This window comes from Protopterus annectens, chromosome 15.part0 (genome assembly GCF_019279795.1).
Source record: "Protopterus annectens isolate FY-2018-M chromosome 15.part0, PAN1.0, whole genome shotgun sequence".
Lineage (NCBI taxonomy): Eukaryota > Metazoa > Chordata > Ceratodontiformes > Protopteridae > Protopterus > Protopterus annectens.
Genome location: NC_056749.1, coordinates 127168896 through 127191823, shown reverse-complemented (window position 1 = coordinate 127191823; position 22928 = coordinate 127168896).

The following is a 22928-nucleotide window of genomic DNA, read 5'->3' as shown; positions in this document are numbered from 1 at the left end:
ATGTATGGAGGTCATACTCTGTTAATTCAAGCTATATCCCCGTTAGAGTAATTAGAGTCTATGACTACAAAGTATGCACAGCACAGTACTAGCATACCACAGTATACAGACTGCAGGAATTTTTACTACGAAACTGTGGTTGCTGCATTGAAAGATATACCTTAAGCATTTTCTTGCATTAGGGATTGAGCTTGTACTGGCTTTTTTGTCTGGAAAATACCACACTGGCTTAGAAATATGTGCGTACTCAAACCTATAATGTACCAACAAGTACTGGAATACATGTACTAGTTCCTCATTCTGAATATGTTAATGATTTACTTAAATGCATATTAGGAGCTCATCTGTATTTTATGCTTATACTTTTTAAATGAGTTTTACAGTGTTAATAGAATGTTGATGCAGGTTGTAATTGAAAACAGACCTTGGACCATCCTACCAATCCTGTTACAAAGTAAAATAAATAGATAGACATTCTTTATTGTTCCATTATGCATTTATTTATTTATTTTATATTTGTTTACTGGGAGAGTCTGACTGGGTATGAGTCCCATTTTCAGCAGAGGCCCAGGGAGAAAAGCTCCACAAAAATCAGTACAAAATGAAAATACATTACACTAAACACAATACACAAGTTATTAGAATACAGTACAGATGATAGGAGCTGTTAGAATGTACTGATGCCATACCTCTCAACCTAGAAAAATTAAAAATCTGGACAAAGCCCATGAAAAACAGGTACAAATTTGTATGCTCATTAACATCTAATTTACATAGATAATTACATAACCCCACCCACTCCAATGGAATTGTGGGATATCAACTTTCAAATGCAAACTGAAGAACAGACAACCAAAATATGGCACCACTGACCCCCTGCAGCCATTCCAATGTCCCATTACCTGGTGATTTCGCCCCATTTACCATAAACACTAATGTGTGCATACTGCTTTACTTCTACAATGATTATTTGGATTTTATTTTGACATCTGCTAAACAAAGCAATATTGTCTCACTGAAAATAGACTTGGCATTAAAACTTATCTGCCCTTGAAAATCACATTAATTGAAATAGCATTGAAACCCACACCACATCCAAAGAAAACGCATCTGGCATCAGAACCATTTCAACAAATGAAAATTCACTATTTATATGACTGAATAAGCAAAAAACCAATTATTAAGATGCATAAATACATACATAATTAAGTAATCTACTCCATACTAAAATAAATCAAATCACCATGGTGACTAATTAATGCAAGTCCTATACCTATAAAAAACCTACTTCTTCAAAACAATGTTATGCTGTGATTTATGCCTGTCCTACAAAATTGTAAATGACCTGCTCCTGCTTGACCTACTGCAGACCTACAAGGCTGGCAGCAACACAAATATAGGATCAAGGGAACTAAATCTATATTGCAACATAAACCGGACTTGTTGACATGACAGATATTACTCCTAAATAATTAATCTCTGACTACAGCTGTCTGCAAAGCAAAATATGTACCCAACTATCTTCAAATCTAACTTAGTTAAAATAGGTTCATAGGTTCATACTAGGATATCTGCCCTGGGGCAATTATAAGCCTAGCCCAATTCTGTATGGCTTACGCCACCCCTTGATTTGAGTATACTGTGCCCTTTTTAAGGTTTAGTTTACTGTGCCTCTGTCTAATAGTGACACGGGAGTAATCCCTGGGACAAACCTACGATCCCCCATCCACCTATTGAGATTCTTCTTGAAGAGATTCAGTGAGGTGCTCTGCCTCACATGAACTGGAATTCTATTCCAGAGCGAAGGGAGCCTCTGGGTTATGAACCTGTCCCTCCAGCAAGTTCTATTTATTTCTGTGCTGAGGTTCAAGTCCCTTGAGCGTGTGGCTCTAAGGGATTTAGGTTTACTGAGGTGGAGCATGTCCATTAATTCTGGATTTGACATAGCTTTGTATGTCAGGCATAGATCGCCTCGAAGTAGGCGGTATGCAACTGAGTAGAGCTGGAGTTTTTTTAACCGAGCAGCATATGGCATCTGTTTGAGACCCTTGATCCTCTTGGTGAGATATTTTTGGGGTCTCTCTAATTGCTGCAGGTGTCAGGTAAGGTACATCCCAAAAGGGGCATTGTATTCTATGATGGGCCTGATGAGGGATGAATAAAGGGGCACGATTACCTCTCTTGATCTAGATGTGAAACCCTTCGTGATGAGGTGGGCTATGTAGAAGGTCTTTCTAACCACTTTGGCAATGTGGTTTTCAAAGGAGAGATTGCTATCAACTTGGGTCCCCAGGTCCCTAATAACTTTCTCTGTACTTAATGGGTTTCCACCTATGTGGTAATTTGTGGGCACATTGTTTTTGCCAAAGGGTATGACTATACATTTTTTGGCATTTAGCTTTAAACCATGGTGCTGGCACCAGTTATCTGTCTCTGTGAGACCTTTTTGAAGGATATTTGTGTCAGCTGGAGAGTCAATTATGGCGCCCAGTTTGCAGTCGTCTGCAAACGGTGAGCCATAGTCCTTCCACGTTTGCCTGTACCTCGGAAAAGTATATACCAAACAAGAGTGGTCCCTGAACAGAATCCTGTGGGACGCCACTTGTGACCAGTTTCGAGTCTGACATGGCTCCAGCAACTCTCACTCTGTGGGTTCTGTCTTTGAGCCAGTTTGCGACCCATCTTGTGACATAGGGGTTTATATTTAAGCTGGATAGCTTATCTATGATGCCCAAGTGGGGTATTGTGTCAAATGCCTTTGCAAGGTCCAGATAGGCTGTGTGGACTACCTTCCCTTCATCTATGGCTTTGATGACTGTTTCGAAGAAGTCAACCAGGTTCAAAAGGCAGGATCTGCCCTTGACAAAGCCGAACTGGGTAGGATCTAGTGTCTGTAGGTCCCCAATGTCTTTGTTTATGAGCTCCATGATGATCCTCTCCATAGCCTTGCAGACTAAGCTAGTCAGGCTTATGGGGCAATAGTTTCCAGGGTCCGTGGAGGCTCCACCTTTGTGGAGTGGGACCACTGTTGCTGTACGCCATTCTGTGGGCACATATCCTGTAGTGAGGCTGAGATTGTATAGCTGTTTTATTTGAGGGATTAGTTCCTCTTGGAGTCCATGTAGGACGCAACCTGGGATGCCATCTGGTCCCATGGAAGCAGTGTTTTTTGCTTTGGAGAGGGCAGCCTTCACCTGAGCATCAGAGATGTTTGGGAGGCAGCCCTCTGCCGGGATAGATACTTGCCCTTTTGGGGGGGTAGAAGTTTGCACTGAACCTGTCTGCCAGGATATTGGCGATGTCTGTGGGTTCAGTGTATTTTTTGTCGTTTAGAATCAACTCAGAACAAGTCTGGGAGTTGTATCCCAGGTTCCTAACATAACTGACAAAAGCCTTATGATTGTCTTTGGTGTCCTGTGCAATTTTTCTCTCGAAGCTGGCCTTGGAGGATTTTATGAGGGATCGTAATTTTTTGCTAGTACTGATCAGAGATGCCTTCCCTATTAGGGATTTTGCTCTATCATGTAGTAGCTTCCTCCTTCTGTTGTACAGTTTATTTATGGCAGGGGTCCACCAGACTGGACGCCTGCCTTTGGATGACTGGGTCTTGGTTTTGTTTGGGATAGCATGATCCATGCATTCCTGGAGATGTCCGTAGAATGCGTTTATATAGGATTCTGCAGTTTGGGCCATAGTTTCCACTGGCCCTGGGGCCTTGAAGGATTCCACTTCGGTTTTGAGAAGTAAGAAGTTCACTTTTGAGAAGTTTTTCACTGTGGTTTTCTGGGCTGGGGGTGGGGGTCGGGATGTGGACATCCAGTGAAATTAATTTATGGTCTGATCTTACCAATGAGGGATATACTTCTGGTGTGAGCATAGAGTCCCCATGTTGGTAATGATCAGGTCTAGTATGTTGTCCCCTCTTGTGGGAGTGGTGACTAGTTGTTCCATAGCATTTGAGTTTATAATTTCCAGGAACCTTTGGGCTAAGGTGCTGGGGCTTGAGTAGTGCTCCCAGTCAATGTTTGGGTAGTTGAAGTCACCCAATATAATGGTGTTTGGAGAGATCTTCATGTTCTCCAATGTTTTCAGGAAAGCCGAGTGGGATTCCTGACTTTGAGAGGGTGGTCTGTAGGATGCTATAGACCCTGCTCCCCTAACCCCTACAGACAGGAGGAGTAAATAGTTGGGTGTACCAGTGGGACTGCAATTGAAAGGTTTCAAAAAACTTAAATGAGCTATTGTCTAGTAAAATATGAACATAAGTAACATTAGTATTTGTTTTAGTATTTAGGATGCGGATGTATTTTTTCATAGTTAAATTTGATGACATACTGTTAGTCTACCAGAAGGAAATACTAAGAACACAACAGTATCAAATGACAACAGGGCTGGACATAAAGGCTAGATAATCACCAGATGGTTCATGGACAACAGCAAAGTCAAAATAAAAATATGTAACAACCAGATGCAAATTCACCTGAAATAAAAAAATAACTTCTCCAGATTAACATTCTTCTAAAGCATTATCGGATTGTTCTAAAATCCCCCCAAAATGGAAAAGACTTCTTTGGTTACTCTGTGGATAGCAGAAGTGATATTACCCTCCACATCCTTATCTATAAATGCCCCTAAAGACTCTCCACTCCTGGGAAGCAGACTACAGTTTAATCAGGAACCCAGGCTCCTGAGATTAACTCAATTCACAGTTCTGCTCTCACCACTTGGAAGTAAACTCAAGGTGGACAAAAAAAAATCTCTCTCCTTGGATGACTCAAAGGTCTAGAATGCCCTCACTGGTTGCCTAATGGAAACCTGTTTTCTAAGGCTTATTCATGCTTAACATACATTGCAAATCTGATGGAAATGTCAGAGTTTATGTATCCCAACAGCTACACTATTCATAAATTATGCTAGTTGTCACTAACAGGTAAACTAGTTTACTTTGCTGCCACGCTTATGCTGCCTCATGCTATGTATGTATTTTGTTCTTACTCATTCGTGGATATTTACATGTTCCAAGGTGAGCCTGAACTTGCATAAATCACTTAAATCCAGTATCTCTCTCTTTCTCGATAACGTGGCACATCTAGGATAGCCAGTCTTGTGTCTTTCGGCTTTTCCCGGTTAGGGGTCGCCACAACGGAACTCCGGTCCTCTAATGATTGGCAGTAGATTTTTTTAAGTGCCGAGTTGCCAGCCCTGACGCACAACCTTCAATGAAGGTACGCCCATTCACACATGTCTCCACACAGAAGACGCTTTAGCTGAGAATCGAACAGGACAACGTCTTACTGTGAGGCGACAATGCTACCACAGCACCACCCCTATAAATTTCTTTGCCATGCCTTGAACAGAAAACACTTGCAAAATAACTTGAAGGGGAGACACTTTCACCCCCCCCACACACACACATACCCTTCATCCAAATATCCTCCTAATACCATAAGTGAGGCAGCAGCAGGTTAAAACGAACAGCAGCTTCCCTTTGTTCCTCCTTACCTAATAACAGTCCTCTCTCTCGCAGGCAAAACGAACGGCAGCTTTCTCAGGCAGGCAGCAGCTTAAAAGCATAGTCCCAGCACGAACGGCAGCTTTCTTTCTCGGGCAATATGGAAGCAAAGTCCGAAACGGCGACAAGCTTTTCAAATACAGCAACTGCTTGCAGCCAGCCCGAAATTATGACGTGAGCTCAAGGAGCTCAATCCCGACTGGCTGCTACTGTTGATGGAGCTGATATCATCACGCACGTGATGACGTCAGCTCCAACAGCACGAAAATTAAAAAAAAAATAAAAAAACAAAGACAAACAAATTGGAAATGAAGGGGTGCCACTCGGGAATCATGGCACCCCTTCATTTTGACACCAAAACTCGGTAAAAGCCGAGTAATTTGGGACAGTTGGGAGGTCTGACTGATGTACTACAGTCATATAAGCATATTATAATTATACAATGTAAAATATATTATGTGAGAAATATACAAAACAGTTGGGTGGCATTACAGTCAGTTATTTGGGTACATTCCTACAACGCTTAAAATAGTACACTATGAGATGTTTAAGAACAGCATCTAGAGGAGTCCTGATTAAAGGCTTGCACAGAAGATTAACAGGGGAAACTATCCAGGGTCAGAACAGCTACATATCCAAGACTCGTTTAAATGGGTCTAGAGGGGTTTTTTTTAATGGTATGTTGGACCTAATATCTAGGGGAATGGAGTTCCATACTTTTACAATATTAGAAGAGTAGAGGGAGTCATCAGAGCTATTTCTGCTTTTGAATACGTCAGTCCACAGTGATTTGGTGGTGGATCTTAATAGGCAATTGTTGGAATAGCTTTTTAGCAGGCCATGTAATGATGGAATTTTATTTGAATCATAAATAATTTGATTGGTTATTAAAAGTTGGTTCTAGGTGAGCAGGTTGGGTAGTTCTAGCCAGGATAATTGTTTGATAGCTTGGCAGTGATGTGTACTGCAGGGGGAGTCAGTTGCAAACTTAGCTATTTTATTGTAGCAGGTGTCAAGTTTCTTTAGGTCTACTTTATTTAGCTTGATGAATAAAGGAGAGGCCTAGAGAAGTGTGGAAATTAGGTGGGTTCTTGCAATGGTAGCTTTGCTGCTGTTGGTGAGGGATTTTCTGCACCTGTATAGTGTTCCGAGTTTTTTGTGGACTTTTTTGTCTGAGCAACATGGATATTGAATTTCATATTGTGATCTATAATAACGCCTAGTAATTTAGTGTTATGGACTGGTGTGATAGGGTTGTTATGGATGGAATATATTGTGAATGGTGGTATAGGAACAGGGGCTCTTATGGGATGGAAAATCATTAGCTGAGTTTTTTGGGGGGTTAAGAATCAGCTGAGAGTTGGCTAGCCAGGTTTCAACAGTATTAAAGGACTCGTGTCAATTTCTGATGTTGAGGGAGTGATGGGACTGAACAGATTAGGGTGGTGTCATCAGCGTACTGGACTAGTGTAGCATGCTGAGTAAATCTGTGAAGTTGGGTGGTAAATATGTCAAATAGGAGGGGACTGATGATGGATCCTTGTGGTACCTCCAGGAAGACAGGGAGTTTTCCCATTTTACTGCCTGTTGGTGGTTGGATAGATAGCCCTGATACTAGGCTACAGTGAAGTGGCTTAAGTTAAGATCGAAGAGGATGGTAAGGAGTTTGGAATGGGAGACTGTATCAAAGGCCTTGGAGAGCTCTAGGAAGATAGTGGAGACAAGATTGCTGTTGTTATGGTATTGATTTACGGTATTGGTAAATCATATCAGGGCTGTGGTGATACTATAATTAGAATGGAATCTGTGTTAGGTGTTAGACAGCAGTTTATTAGTAAGGAGATGTTTCATTATTTAGGAATGTATACATTTTTCAAGTATCTTAGACGGGTGATAGGATGGCAATTGGGCTGTAATTAGACAGTTATACTGAGATGCCCCCTTTGTGTAGTGGTATTGTGTGTGCAAGTTTCCATAGAGAAGGTACGTATTGTTCTGCTAAGGAGTGATTGATCAGAAGGGAGATGGGGTATGAGATGTCTGTGATCTTGAGGTATTCTGCAGGTAATTTATCAGCAGCCAGGGTTGTAGGTTTAAGTTTACTCAGACATTTACATATTGTGTTAGTAGGGAGAGTTTGTACAGAAAAGCTGTTTTGATCTACAGGTGAGGATGTTAGTTTGGGATATGTAGTAGAGGAGCTGTTATTAATGAGGGATGAAATGGATTTGGTGAAATATTCATTGAATTGGGTGGCAATATTACCGGTGGTGGTATCGATATTCAGGGGAGGAGTACTTGTTTTACCTGGTTGCAGGATTTTATTTACGGCAGCCCTGAATTTTTGTGCATTATTTTTGTGTTTGGATTGGATGTCTATATAGTGGTTCCTTTTATCTGACCTAATTTTCTTTCTGGCTTTGTTCCTTAGTTCCATGTAAATTTGTCTATTACTTTGTGTTTTATTTTGTCGCCAGGAGTCCCAGGCTTTACCGCTTTGTTTTAGAAGTAGTCAGGTATTTTGGTAAGCCAGGGTACATAGCTGGACTTGGTTCTATCAGTTCTGATAGGGGTGAGTTGATTTAATATGCTAAGGAAAGTGTTGTTGAAGTAGTTAACAGCACTATCCAGGGAAGGGAAGAGAGTGGCTTCCAACTGCGGTATTTTAGTGCAGATATGAAGTCCTGGGTTCTGAAGTTCTTTGTATATTGGATTTCTTGGAGGATGGTGGATTTTAATGGGTTCACTTGTTGCCTAATTACAAAGGTGGGAAGGTGACCGCTGAGGGTGCCTGGAAGAGAACCAGACAAGTAGGAGTGAGATGGCCAATTAGTGAGGATGGAGTCCATTTTAGATGCTGTATCGGGTAGTGGTATTGATTAACTGAGAGAAGCCATGCAGGTTGATGTGGCTGGTTGGGTGGGGTGAGTCACAAGTTGACCAGTCAGTATGTCACCCAGTATGACTGTTTCTTGAAGGAAGTTATGGGATGCCCAGTCTTGAATGGATTCTACAGTAGTAATATTGTTGCTGGAGGGTATATAGGTTCCGATTATATTTGTTTTTTTTAATTTATTTTTAGTTTGGTGAATATTATTTCAGCATTACTGAATTTTGATGGGTCGTTGCCTAATATTTCTACGGTCAGGTTATTTTTAAAGAGTAGTGCAGTGCCTCCACCTCTTTTGGATGCCCTGTCTTGTTTGAGAACATTATACCCAGGGGGAACAAATTCATTATCAGTGATTTGCAGTTTTAGCCAGGTTTCTATGAGAAGAACTATGTCAGTGAAGTAAAGGGCCAGAGTGGCATGTAGGTTTGATATTTTATTCAATACACTCCTAATATTTATGTTAAGTATTAGGAGGTCTGTGGGATTCCTGAGGGGCTTTAGAATGTTATGTGTTTGGTTGCAGGGGGGTTGTTTTTGATTGTAGGGCTGGGATTTGGGTGTATGTCATCACTTATTAGGAGCTGGGATGCCACATAAATGATAGTTTTTAGATATTGCGATATATAGGTTCATAGGCTGGTACTAGGCTATCAGCCCTAGGGCCTATACAAGCCTAGCCATAACAATTCCCTGGCTATTTCTTCCCACATTATTTACTTTCCTGGACCCCTGTCTAGCAGGGCGACTGACGTGATCCCTGGGGTGAATTTCCTTTCTCCCATCCAATCGTCAAGGTTCCTCTTGAAGAGGTCCAAAGAGGCACTCTGCTTGACATGTATGGGCAATCTATTCCAGAGTCTGGGGAGTCTCTGGGTCAGGAACCTATCCCTCCAACATGTTTTGTTTATTGTGATGACAAGGTTTAGATCCCTGGAGCGTGTAGCTCTGAGGGATTGGGATTTCTTTAAGTGTAGCATGTCCAACAGCTCTGGGTTTGACATGGCCTTGTATGTTAAGCAGAGATCGCCTCTGAGTAGACGATATGCGACAGAGTATAGCTGGAGTTTTTTAAGACGGTCAGCGTAGGGCATCTGCTTTAGGCCTATGATTCTTTTAGTGAGGTATTTCTGAGGCTTTTCCAGTTGTTGCAGATGTCTTGAGAGGTACATACCAAATGGGGCGTTGTATTCTATAATGGGTCTAATGAGGGATGAGTACAGTGGGACAATGACCTCCTTTTTTCTGGATGAAAAGCCCTTCATGATGAGGTGTGCCACAGAGAAGGATTTCCTGACTGTTGTGGCGATGTCGTTATCGAAGGTGAGACCACTGTCCACCTGTGTCCCTAAGTCTCTTATCACACTTTCTGTGTTTAGTGTACTGCCACCTATATGGTAATTCATGGATACATGTTTTTCCCAAAGGGATAACAATACATTTCTTGGCATTGAGCTTGAGCCCATGGCTCTGGCACCAAGCATCTGTTTCTGTAAGGCCCTTTTGTAGAGTATCCACATCATTTGGGGATTCAATAATGGCTCCCAGTTTGCAGTCATCTGCAAACTTTGTTAGCCAGAGTCCCTTAGTGTTGACCTGTACTTCAGAGAAGTAGATGCCAAACAAGAGCGGCCCCAGGACTGAACCCTGAGGTACTCCACTTGTCACTTGTCTGGAGCTGGATTTGGAGTCGGCTACTTTTACAGTGTGGGTTCTATCAGTGAGCCATTTAGCAATTCATTGGGTGACATAGGGATTAATGCCCAACTTAGTAAGTTTATCTATGATTCCAGAGTGGGGGATGGTGTCAAAGCCCTTGGCAAGGTCTAGATAGGCTGTGTGGACCACCTTACCCTTGTCTATGGCTCTGGAGACTGATTCAAAGAAGTCAATCAGGTTCAGGAGACAAGATCGGCCCTTCACAAACCCAAACTGGGTGGGGTCCAGTGTTTGAAGGTTGCCAATGTCTTTGTTTATAAGTTCCATGATAATACGCTCCATGGCCTTGCAGATAAGGCTTGTCAGACTGATGGAACGGTAGTTTCCGGGATCCAAGGTGGATCCCCCCTTGTGGATTGGGATAACTGTAGCTCTGCGCCACTCAGTGGGCACGAAACATATAATTGTGTTTTGTGGAGATGCAGGTGTTTAGTTGAACAGAGCAGAAAGAGACCATGCTGGTCAAGCAGGAAAGTTAAAATATATATATATATCAGCTGGTAAGATGTGCAGGTTTTTCTGTAGACATGTGAGCTACTTTTCAGGGTTTTAAAACTATCAAGCTTTGATATTAAAACTATTGAGCTTCGATATTAGAAGCTTATGTTTTTGTTTTTGCTTGCTCCCAGTTTCAGTAAACCTGATTCAGAGTTCCTCTAAATGATAGTGCTGAGGGAGAAATACTCTGTTTCTTTTTTAAGTGCTGAATGATATATATGGTAAACTGGTGAAACTGCTACATTGTTGCAATATTATCTGGTAATAGTATATTCCACGTAGTTACACTGACTGCTGCTACTGAATACTCTGTTTCTGTAAGTTAAACATACATTGTAAAGTGCTGAATGATATTTATGGTAAACCTGTAAAACTGCTACATTGTTGCCATTTTGCCCGGTAATAGTATATTCCAACTAGTTACACTGCTGCTGTTGTATATTCTGTTTCTGTAAGTTAGATATACATTGTAAAGTGCAGAATGATATTTATGGTAAACCTGTAAAACTGCTACATTGTTGCCATATTGCCTGGTGATAGTATATTCCAACTAGTTACACTGCTGCTGTTGTATATTCTGTTTCTGTAAGTTAAACATATATTGTAAAGTGCTGAATGATATTTATGGTAAACCTGTAAAACTGCTACATTGTTGCCATATTGCCTGGTAATAGTATATTCCAACTGGTTACACTGCTGCTGTTGTATATTCTGTTTCTGTAAGTTAGATATACACTGTAAAGTGCAGAATGATATTTATGGTAAACTGGTGAAACTGCTACATTGTTGCAATATTATCTGGTAATAGTATATTCCACCTAGTTACACTGACTGCTGCTACTGAATACTCTGTTTCTGTAAGTTAAACATACATTGTAAAGTGCTGAATGATATTTATGGTAAACCTGTAAAACTGCTACATTGTTGCCATATTGCCTGGTAATAGTATATTCCAACTGGTTACACTGCTGCTGTTGTATATTCTGTTTCTGTAAGTTAGATATACATTGTAAAGTGCAGAATGCTATTTATGGTAAACTGGTGAAACTGCTACATAGTTGCAATATTGTCTGGTAATAGGATATTCTAACTAGTTATACTGACTGCTGCTGAATAAGACTGGTTGCAGAGTCTGAATGTATTTCTTTTGATGACTTCTAATAGGCTATGTTCACTTGCTCTGCTTTCTGTACAATATTTATGATGGTTGTGCTTATTTTGATTTCCTTATTTTATTGCTTTTAGTCTTACATTCTTTCCTTTTGTCTTCTTTGCAACTTTTAGAGCCACTGAGCACCTGATCGCTTTGGGTCCCCCCCCCCCTCACTTGTGTGAGCAAGGAATCCTCTCACTCCAGCTAAAAGCAAAGAAAACTCTAACCAGCAATCATCCAAAACTAGACTGCAGCCCCAGGTTTAACTCCAGGAACCTTGTTGTTGCCACTTGTGTAGTGTAGGTGCCAGCTTTTGTGACTTACTGTTATGCCTTATTAAAATCTGTCAGCTAGAGTGCATACCCAGGGGCAACAGCTGCAAACCTTTTTCCTCTTAGCCCAACCCCACCCCTTTCATCCATTTCACTGTTAATAATTTGTTTTATGTTAAGGAAATGATTGCTTTTTAGCTTTTTAAAGTTGCTGTGGGTGCAGATCCACTCGGGCTCACTTTGCTCCATTCCCACCCACCCCCATATCATTTCCTTTATACCTAACCACCTGTTTCCTCCTACCCAAACACTCCTCCCCTTCCTGTTCCTCACAAACACTCTAGCCTACTTGCTGCCTCCATCACAGAATCCCTACCTCCTCCACCACCTCTCTATACACACCACCCTATAACCATTAACTACTACCTATAATGAATATTTTTAACTGCAGTAAATATGCATATGTGAACGTAGTACAAATAAATTGACAATATATAATTCCCATTCACCTTATCCATAGTCAAGAACATCATTACAGATAAAGTAGCAAGTATCCCCCCGTATTTAGTAACTCACTATCTCTTCAACCCTCTCTTAACTAGAGGATACCAGTTACCTGACCAATACTTCTTGGCCAAACTGCAGCTCCCTAACACATAAAATGATTGCTCTTGCACTGGCCATACTCTCCATCACTTTCTGTAGCCGTATACCTAGCATTACCTGATGCTTATATAGCTCCTAAGTCCCTAACATTACTTCAACTTGTAGCTGCAGACAACTCCCATTAGCAAGTCTTACACTCTCATCCACCTATCACTTCAAATATGTTACCCTCTTAACAACAAACTCCCACATACACCTAATACTGCACCTTTAATACAACACCAATCTCACTCATTCATAGATAGTACCCTTGCATGTAACACATTCTTTCAGAAACTAGATAACATGGGTTACACATATCTAACCCAACTACTAAAAACATCATTCTACCCATTAATAATCTTCACCCTACTCCTACTTTCCATCCTGTCCCCCTACCACACTCAGCGTCATAACCACACCCCATCCCCTTGGCAAACTGATTCCACAACCACCACCAAACTAAAAAACTTCCCTATATCGCCATGTGACTTTACCTCCCCCTACCCTTCTCTTACTTGTGCATTAAACTGAAAATCAAAACTAAACCCCTCTCTTCTCAAAGACAAACTAAAATAATTCACAAACTGACCAAACTCTATCTACACCTACTCCATAAACTCACTTGCAGTGGTGATATACATCCCAATCCAGGACCCAAAACATCAATCAGCCCAAACTTAAATCAGCTAAATCCCCTACACTACAGACCTGCCTCAGCTCTCCTTTTCATAAACATTCATGTAAGAAGCATACTTAACAAAATTCATGACCTTCATGCCCTACTAGCTCTATACAAACCAGATATCACTGTGTTAACTGAAACATGGCTCAAACCACGATATCACAATAATGAGATTACTGCCCCAGGTTACAACATTATCCAAAGAGACAGATCAGAGAAAAAGGGCGGAGGTGTTGCAATATTATTCCAAAATCATCTTGCCTTAGAACAACTAGATTCCAATACCCATGAATTCAAAGATGTAGAACTAATCCTTGCCAAATTAAAAATAAGTTCCAACAAACATATAATTATTGCAAGTGACTATATACCACCAGGCAATAATGTCACTGTAATGGAAAGCCTGCTTAATTGGACCTCCAACTTCCTTCCACATGAAGCCATACTATTAGGAGACTTCAATATTGACTGGCTTCACTGCTCCAGCCATAACCCCTCTGCCTTCATAAACCTCCACAGGTTTACCCAAACTATAACCATCCCCACTCGAATTGACAAAACTTCCAAACGTCAGTCCATCTTAGACTGAATCCTGGTAGCTGACCCCACTCTTGCACAGCAATCTGGTTGTCTTCCACATACCCTAAGTGACCATCATCCACCCTACCTAATTAGGAACAGATCCCAAACCATCAACCAACCTATCCTCAGAGTAGTTAGAAACAAAAAAAAACTTTATAGCTACTGATCTCATCTATACTCTAAAATGCTGTAACTGGACCCCCCTAAAACATCTACCTCTAGACGATGCCGTCAAGTACTTTAACACAACCTTCATAAAAATCTTAAACCATCATGCACCCCTTAGAACCATTAGAATAAAAACTAACTATGCCCCATGGCTACGAAAAGATACTAAAACTATAATGAAAGAAAGGGACAAGGCCTGGATTCAATATCAGAAAAACAAAACCACTAATTTGAGACAAAACTATGAAGAGCTCCGTAACAAAGCCAAAAAACAAATCCAACTAGACAAATCCAGCTACTATACAAGCATGAAAGAAAAATATGCTGACAACCCACACAAATTCTGGGCCTCAATAAATGGTATGCTGCATCCAGGAAAGTCCACGACTCCAACATCTGTGCTTCCAAATAACCATGAAAACATTCCTACTCAGTTTAACAAATTCTTTACCAAAACAGTCTAGACCCTTGCCAATGCCCAAAATAGTACTAGCAGCCCCACATCAATAACTACCCCAACCCACCCCAGTATACAAAACAAGAGCCCCAATTTTCACCTCCACTCTGTATTCATCAAATCAATATCTAAACTCTTTGGTAAATTTAAACCAACCACTCTAGCAGCTGATAAGCTGCCAGCAGACTTCCTTCGGATCTCAGCTGAAGCTATGGCCTATCCTGTCTCTATTCTCATAAACAGATCACTCTCAGAATGCGAAGTCCCCACCTCATGGAAAACATCATATATAATTCCACTGCACAAAGGAGGCAACTCCTTAGAGCTCACCAACTATCGCCCAATAGCAATCCTATCACCTTTATCCAAAATATTAGAAACAGTTGTTCATACTCAACTAATACAGTACCTCCAGAATAACAACCTACTCTCCATATCCCATCATGGCTTTAGACCTTCCATAGCACCACAACAGCACTACTATCATTATCACTACTATCATACTATCATCAACATAGTTAACCACCATAGAAACAAGGGTCTGTTTGTTTCTTCCATATTCTTAGACCTATCAAAAGCCTTTGACATGGTAAACCACAGTCTGCTTCTTGATACCCTATCCACCCTAAATATAAGTCCTCCTCTATATCATGGTTCAGTAGCTACTTATCTGCCTGTCAGCAAGCAGTCCTACGGCAGGACCAATTGTCCCCCCTGTTACCAGTAACCATAGGAGTCCCTCAAGGATCCATCCTTGGCCCATTGCTGTTCTCTCTATTTACAAATCAGATCTCTTCATCCTCTCACACTGCCTCAATAGTACAATATGCAGATGACACTACCCTCATATGTGCTGCCCCTACCCTTAGTGAACTGCAAACCCTTACTCAAAATAACTTCACCCTAGCCAAAACTTGGTTCACTAACATCAAACGTCTTATTAATCCCAAAAAAAAAAAAAAAAAAAACTAATTATTTTCAGTCCTGGCAGAGCTCCTCCCCTAAATAATAGTTTCACCATTAGCTCCAAAGAAAACATTCAAATCAGTCCAACCACACACACTAAACTGCTAGGCATAGAAATAGACAATAACCTGAGGTTCGACACCCACATAGCACAAACCATTAAGAAAGTTAATAAAAAACTTGGTCTCCTCTATAGGAACAAACAGTTTATGACAAAACGCACCAAAGTAACCATCACAAGGACGCATCTTCTATCCACCCTCCTCTATGCCTCTCCCGTCTTGACCAATCTCTGCCAAGCTGATCTAAATAAAATGGAATCTTGCTACAACAAGATTGCCAAGTTTGCTACTGAAGCCTCATATAGGTCCCATCACTGTCTATCCCTTAAGCAACTCAACTGGCTTGAGTTGCCTCATATACTTCTACTCAATCAACTCTCTATAGCTCGCAAACTCTACTACCTTCCTAAGATAACTCCAGCACTTCAGCACCTAATTCAGCCCCACATTCCCTCTAGAGCCTTAAGATCTAGTAACCAGAACCTCTTAACTGTCATCAAACATAAAAACGAAGCTGTTAAGTCCCTCTTTGCCAACATCATTGCCAAAACCTGGAACACACTACCAAGCCAAATAACTTCTACCACCTCCTTTATTCAATTCAAAAAACTCCTGAAAACCCACTATCTAATTAACTGGCTATGCTCATACCACTCACCAGGCTAATCCATACCAAGAGAATTTGTCAGGGTACAGCTATGTATAAACAGTTTCTCTCCCGAAAGCTTCCAAACCTGTATACATTTACCTTACAAAACTTATAACTGCAAAAGAAAAAAAAAATGTACCTCTGATTGTCTACTGTAAGAAATGTTAATCACTAACATGATGTCCTGTTGTGTATATACATGCTATATGTATGTTTTTTAATCACCGGCATGTTGTCCTGATGTGTATATATGTCATATGTATGTATGTTCTACTTCTTTTTACTCTCATGTAATGTATTGTAATGTGGAGCTTTTCTCCCCGGGCCTCCACTGAAAATGGACCTGTGTCCAGTTGGACTTTCCCAGTCAACAAATGTAAGATAAAATAAATAAATAAATGTGGTTAAAAAGTATCTACTGAAAACTTTGCTCAGGGAGCGAGTTCTCATAGTTACCAGAACAGAAGGGCCACACAAGTGACTCTGGGGATACATAGCCATTTATTGAGACAGGAAGGAGAGGGGTATTACTGTGCAAAGTGACAAAGAGAAAGCAAATCTTGGACAAGGCTAGGCTGGGATTCATGAGGGGTGCAGGAATCTGGGATAATGGCAATTGGGCTAGTGTGCATGCCATGAGCCAGGATAAGAGATACAGCTTAATGATTAGGCTGAGGACACAAGGAGACCTACGTAGAGCATCAAGTCATTTTCAACTTTTGAGATCTGATGTCCTGGTAGCTATTAGGTCATGTCTCCGGGTGCTGGAAAAAACTGAAAAATAAAATGGATAGCTTGAGGTTGTTGCAAATAAGGTTTAGGTGACTGTTATAGAAGGAAGGCAGAAGTACACTGGAGATAGCTAGGAAAGGAAATAACTAAGGTGGGGGGTATGGCTTACAGCCGAGAGTCGTATCTATTCACAATATGTTACAGCAAGAAGCATGTCAAGAACAACATTAACAAGTTTGTGTCTCATGTTGGTTATATCAGCAACAACAGTTAACACACATACATCGCAGCAAGAGCAGCAAGTTAGAGTAGAATTGGTCAGGTATAGTGAATAAGACAAGCAAGTACAGTAAAGCATTCAATAAGCATTTAAAAGCACAGCAACTGCGATATTATCAGGGGACATTGGCCAAGCAGTTAATCCAGTAAATATGTAGAACACAGAGATGGTTACCACAAATATACATTCTACAATCCTATGCCATTAAACAACCTTGCATTCACTCAAAGCCAACCATGGTTATGTCGGAGTGTTTAATTGGACCCCATGTCAGCAGTGAAGAGGGAGGTTCTTCCAAGCTACACAGTTTGAAAGAGCTCTTTACAGACACGGTAAGATCAGGCTAAAAAATGCATATGCTAAAATTATATCTAAACAGACAAATACAGAAAAGACGCAATACAAAAACAGGTCAGCTTATTGCAATTGAGGAATGTGTACAACTACTGTTTTCTTATGTGGTGAGTGCACTATCCTCAGTGGGCCAGGGAGCTGCAACTGGGACCATAGTAACAGCTTTGCTGTGAATTTTGAAAATGGCGCCCGTGTCTACCTGGGCACTAAGTAACCTCTGGTAGGACACCAGAAGGGGTGGGGTGGAGGAGTGAAAGCAATTGGCCGAGGGTAGAATGATGAAGGGGAAATTGGCAATGGAAGAAGATGGGGAAAAGTAGGGAGCAGAGACTGTACTGGTCAAGCAAGAAAATAAAACAAACAAAAAAATATATTATTACTAAAAAGTTAATACATTTATAATACAAAGGTATTTTGAGTGTTACACTGATATTCCATCAGCATGCATACCAATATGAGGAGGCTTGGTTATCTGCTCATTTCTGGCAGATCACTAGGCACAGAAATGGGTTGCTGTATGTTTTTAATGTCTATTCAAGTTTATCACACAAGATCATAAATAAGCCTGCAAGCAATTATGCTCTGTTTGTACTTTGTGTTTTTCCTGAGAAATGAAATGTGTGTAAAAATTCATGGTAGCATTAGCCTGAGTATGTAAATACTCATATCCAAAACGGGCTACATTTATGTAACTTAAAAAGCACCAAAATGATTGTTTTTTTTGGAAACAAGCTCCTTGTATGCCACACCCTCTTACCTGTATATAATAAATATGAAAATACAATGACTCAAAGAAGGAGAAAGATGCCTTTTTATAGGCCATTGTTTCTGTTTCAATCTTTCCTCCTATGATCCTACTTCACAGACTAAAGTGTAACTAGGGCAGGGCAAGAGGGTCAACTGCCTCGAATGCAAAGGGTTGGGGGTGAGATCACCATCCAATCCTGAATTTTCTTTCTTTAATGCAATACCGGCTTTTGTGACCTAAATTTTATCAACTGCTTGCTACATTTGCAGCAAGCAATTTTCTACAGTTTATAAGATGATTTTTTTTAAGTAAACTATGAGTGCCATAGTGCTCTGTGCAGGCAGGGTATAAACTGTAACAACTGTTTACCACATTTGTAGAAAGCAGTTTTCTACAGTTATAAAAAGAAAATTCTTATTTATTTATTTTAATAAAAGGAGGGAGGATCAGGAACAGAAACAGGACCTGCATTTCTAGATGGTGGGGGGGGGGTCTCTGGCCACCTGGTTGGTAGCAATAGAAGAAACATCCATTTGTTTGTTTTTTTTTCCATTTTTTGTCTCTTCAGTGGAAGAGCTTGGGGGGAGTGCATGTATGTGTAATAAGCCAATCATTACACTGGCTTAAAACAGATACAGTAATGTGCTTTTGTTAGTCGGGGTCACTGGTTAATGGTATTGGCACAGGCCTATGCTTCTACGTGGGACATAACATGCCTGAGCAAATTCAACCCATGCAAAAGGAGCATGGATAATACATTTCAAAGGCTTATCTTATACAGATAATTTTCCATATATGTATCTTGATTATTTTTTAATTCTCATCTATTTCTGCTGCCTCATATTTTCTAGCAGATTAGCCTCAGTGTTAAAGGAAGCTGGTATAAACCTAACCCTTTTCATTTATGGCAATTTCAAGCATAAGGAGCAGATTTCCACATCTGACTTAAAAGGTGTAACTTGAATAAAACGTGAACACCCATTGTGTTAAACACTAGATACAAAGCACACCTTTAGCAGCATATGCATGAAACCATTTTACTACAGTGTTTTTTATGGAGCTACTTATGGTCAAGATATTTTGCTTTACTAATCTGTTTTGTGCAGTACCTTTGTATTATAAATCTATTCAGGTTTTAGTCATAATGGAACAGAAAGGATTAATACTCCCTAGTTCAGTGATTGCAAACCTTTTGGGCTCTGTGTCAAAAATTCAGAAAATGCCTATCTTGACTCGGCTGGTGTGTCACCCCCCCCCCCCCCCAAACAAAAGAGAAACAATTCTTTACATATTCATTTACTTTTTAAAAATACAGTCCAATCACGTGTGCTGCTATGTATTCTAAATGTAAAAGAAAAATCAGAGACTTATAATACAGAAAACTATATGGGCACTGATAATTGGTTTAAAACAGTGCACCAAAAAAAATTACCTTACTTTTAATAGTAATTTTGAATTAAACTGAAATAAATATGGAACACATTGCACTTCATTTGTTTAACATCAATTAATGACTGTTTTTTGTTGCTGAGTTTTAATAGATAAATGTAGGGTCACATATTTCTTGTATTTTTGTTCATTCAGTTTCTTTGGTAACTCGGGTGTTGGTGAATGCTGGTGTGTCACCTTTAACACACGAGTCATAGGTTCGCCATCACTGCTCTAGTGCAATTCTTACTAAACACCAATCTAAGGCAATTGGTATTTATGAAGACCTAACTAAGATAATTGATTCATTACAATAAGAATAGCTGTCAGGTTGCTATAGATGGTTAAGGCTATGCGTTCCTGACAAAATTCATTCTGTAGTCCTTTGTTTCATTCTTGCAATTTCATGATGAAGGCTGAATTATTCTAAATCAGTTCCTTAACCAAAGAGTTCTACAGGATCATCCTGAGAAGAGATACTAATGTTGGGGGGGTCATCCAGTTGCCAAATAATTCAATATAAATTCATTTCTTAATTGTATACACTTCTAAGGCATGGTTTAAAGCAATGGGTACTAATTTATTTCTGTTTGTTAATTTCATTATACAGGATTGATCACCCAAGTTATTTTAAGACCTCCAAATATCATTTCTGTCTGTTATTACCTGAAGATAGAAGGAATATGGATTTGATATAATCATGTGACCTATCTGACACATCTATACATTTAAGCAAACACTTGATCGTTAAAACAAGTAATTTGTTTGTGTCTTTCGGATTTTCCCGGTTAGGGGTCACCACAGCGGAACTCCGGTCCGCTAATGATTGGCAGTAGATTTTTACATGCTGAATTGCCAGCCCTAACGCACAACCTTCAACGAAGGTACGCCCATTCATGCATGTCTCCACACAGAAGACGCTCTAGCTGAGAATCGAACAGGACAACGTCTTACTGTGAGGTGACAACGCTACCGCAGCACCGCCACCGCATCTTTAAAACAAGTAATAAACATATCAAATTGGAATGATTCTGTCACTGATCCTTCTGTTATATCATTTTTGATATTTAAGTTTTCAGATATTCCCCTAGATAATTGTATTTACTACTGCTTTTTATCAAACCATCACTGAAGCATATAAACTAAGTTGCTATTTATTGTTTGGTTTTGTTCAGGATATCTAAAATATATAAATGTAGTAAAGATCTAAGGCTTTCTCTAAGTCTAAGCAGACTATCTGATACAGGTGGGACCTTTTCATAAAAAATAAATTAAAATACATAAATAAATGCACAGGTTCTAGAAATGTGATCTCATCTCAAGAATCATTGTTGCTGCTGATCCTGCATTAGTAAATCCCTTATTGTTGTTATTATTAGTAGCAGTGGTAGTATTTCCTTGGACATTACATAAAATGCAGCTTATGTGCCTAAACTCTGATGGGTCTCTTTTAGAATCCTTTGCAGGAACTTGGACTACCAGATACTCTTCCCTACCCTAATAATAGATCTAAATTGGCAGGTCCACCCTCTTTACCATCAAGATTAATATCAACAGGACTAAGCCTGGCTGATTAAATTTTCCCAGATTATCAAACTCCTCCGCTTTACCCAAAATGTTTTGCTGCTCAGGATCCAGATCTCCAAGGTCTTTGCAAGATGGACCCTAAGCCCAAACTACATACACACAGGACTGCTTGTAGGGACAGTCGGATCCTAGGCTGGAGATTGGATTTGGTAAAGGGAAGAGAGCAGCCAATCCATACCTACTATTCTGGTGGGTACGGAACATCTGTATCTGAGACTGGAATTCCATCCTCTTTAACATCAGTACTTGGTCCCAAGCAGAATGTCTTATGCAAATCCATCTGGGAAAATTCCCCAAATGATGGTGGAACCAAAGGAAGACCTTGTTTAGAGATCACATGCAGCGTGTAGTGTCCTCAAAAAGTATTCAGTGATGTCCATGTAGCCTCTACTAAAATATGCTATAAGGATGTTTTCTCTTCAAAGAATGCTGCTGAAGTTGCCTCAACCATGATTAAATGAACCATGAACTCTACAAGTAGTGATCTGTTATCTTTATCATACAAGAACTTAGTAAAAAATAGCCCAAAAGCCATTTAGTCAGAGTTAACTCTGAGGCTTTATTTCCCAGTGTCACTGTGAGCAAGAAATCCAGTGTGGCCTGTAAACATCCATGGAATGCAGTGGACACTCTCCTTTGTTGGGAAAGACAATTGGCAGGTTAATGGCTTAAATCAAGTTTGTCTCTGCTGTGACCTAATGAATTGTACTCATGGACACTGCTTATAGAACACTAGACATAGAGGGTGAGTAGATGATGTTGCATATCAGAGATTCTGGCAGAAATAACAGCTACCAGAAACTGACTTTTCCAAGACACACATTCCTTAATCTGTTATGGCACCTGCTTTGAAAGTGAGCCGAGTTAAGTATTCTAAAACAAAGTAAAAATCCCACGTAGAAACTGATTCCTTACACCCATGGTACCTTTAGAAATTTCTTTAAGAAAAACTGCTTACTACTAAGGGGTACATTGGTAAGCTTCAAATCCCCACCAAACCCAGTTAACTCAATTGAGTATACAGAAATGTACACCTCCACACTATACCAGCATGTAAACACCTACACAGATGCTGCTCTAGCCCTTAGGAATAACTGCAGTGTAAACTCCAGAAACAAACTCCCATGGTGGAACCATAATATCAACAAGCTTTATAATAAAAGGAAAAGAATTTTAACCAAATGTAAGACCAAGTATTTCAGTGACAAGGTTTCTAACATTCTTGGAATTAACAACTCAGGACCTTAATAAAGTCCACAAAACTCAGGTCTGAGGATAAAATAACTACCTAACCCAAAGGCAATCACAATTAATTTTAGTGATGTTCATAATCTCAAGAGCACAACGCAGCAACAAACTGACCTGATTCTGAATAATGTTACCTACACTGAGGCTGAAGATATAGCAAATCTCCTGGCCAAAAAATGTATCTCTAAGTTCACCCTTCCCTCTACTCCATTGGTCCTTCATATACCTGAAAATGGCTCATTTCCAGCTATCAGAAAAGACCAAGTCCTAAAAGTGCTATCAAAAAATAAAAA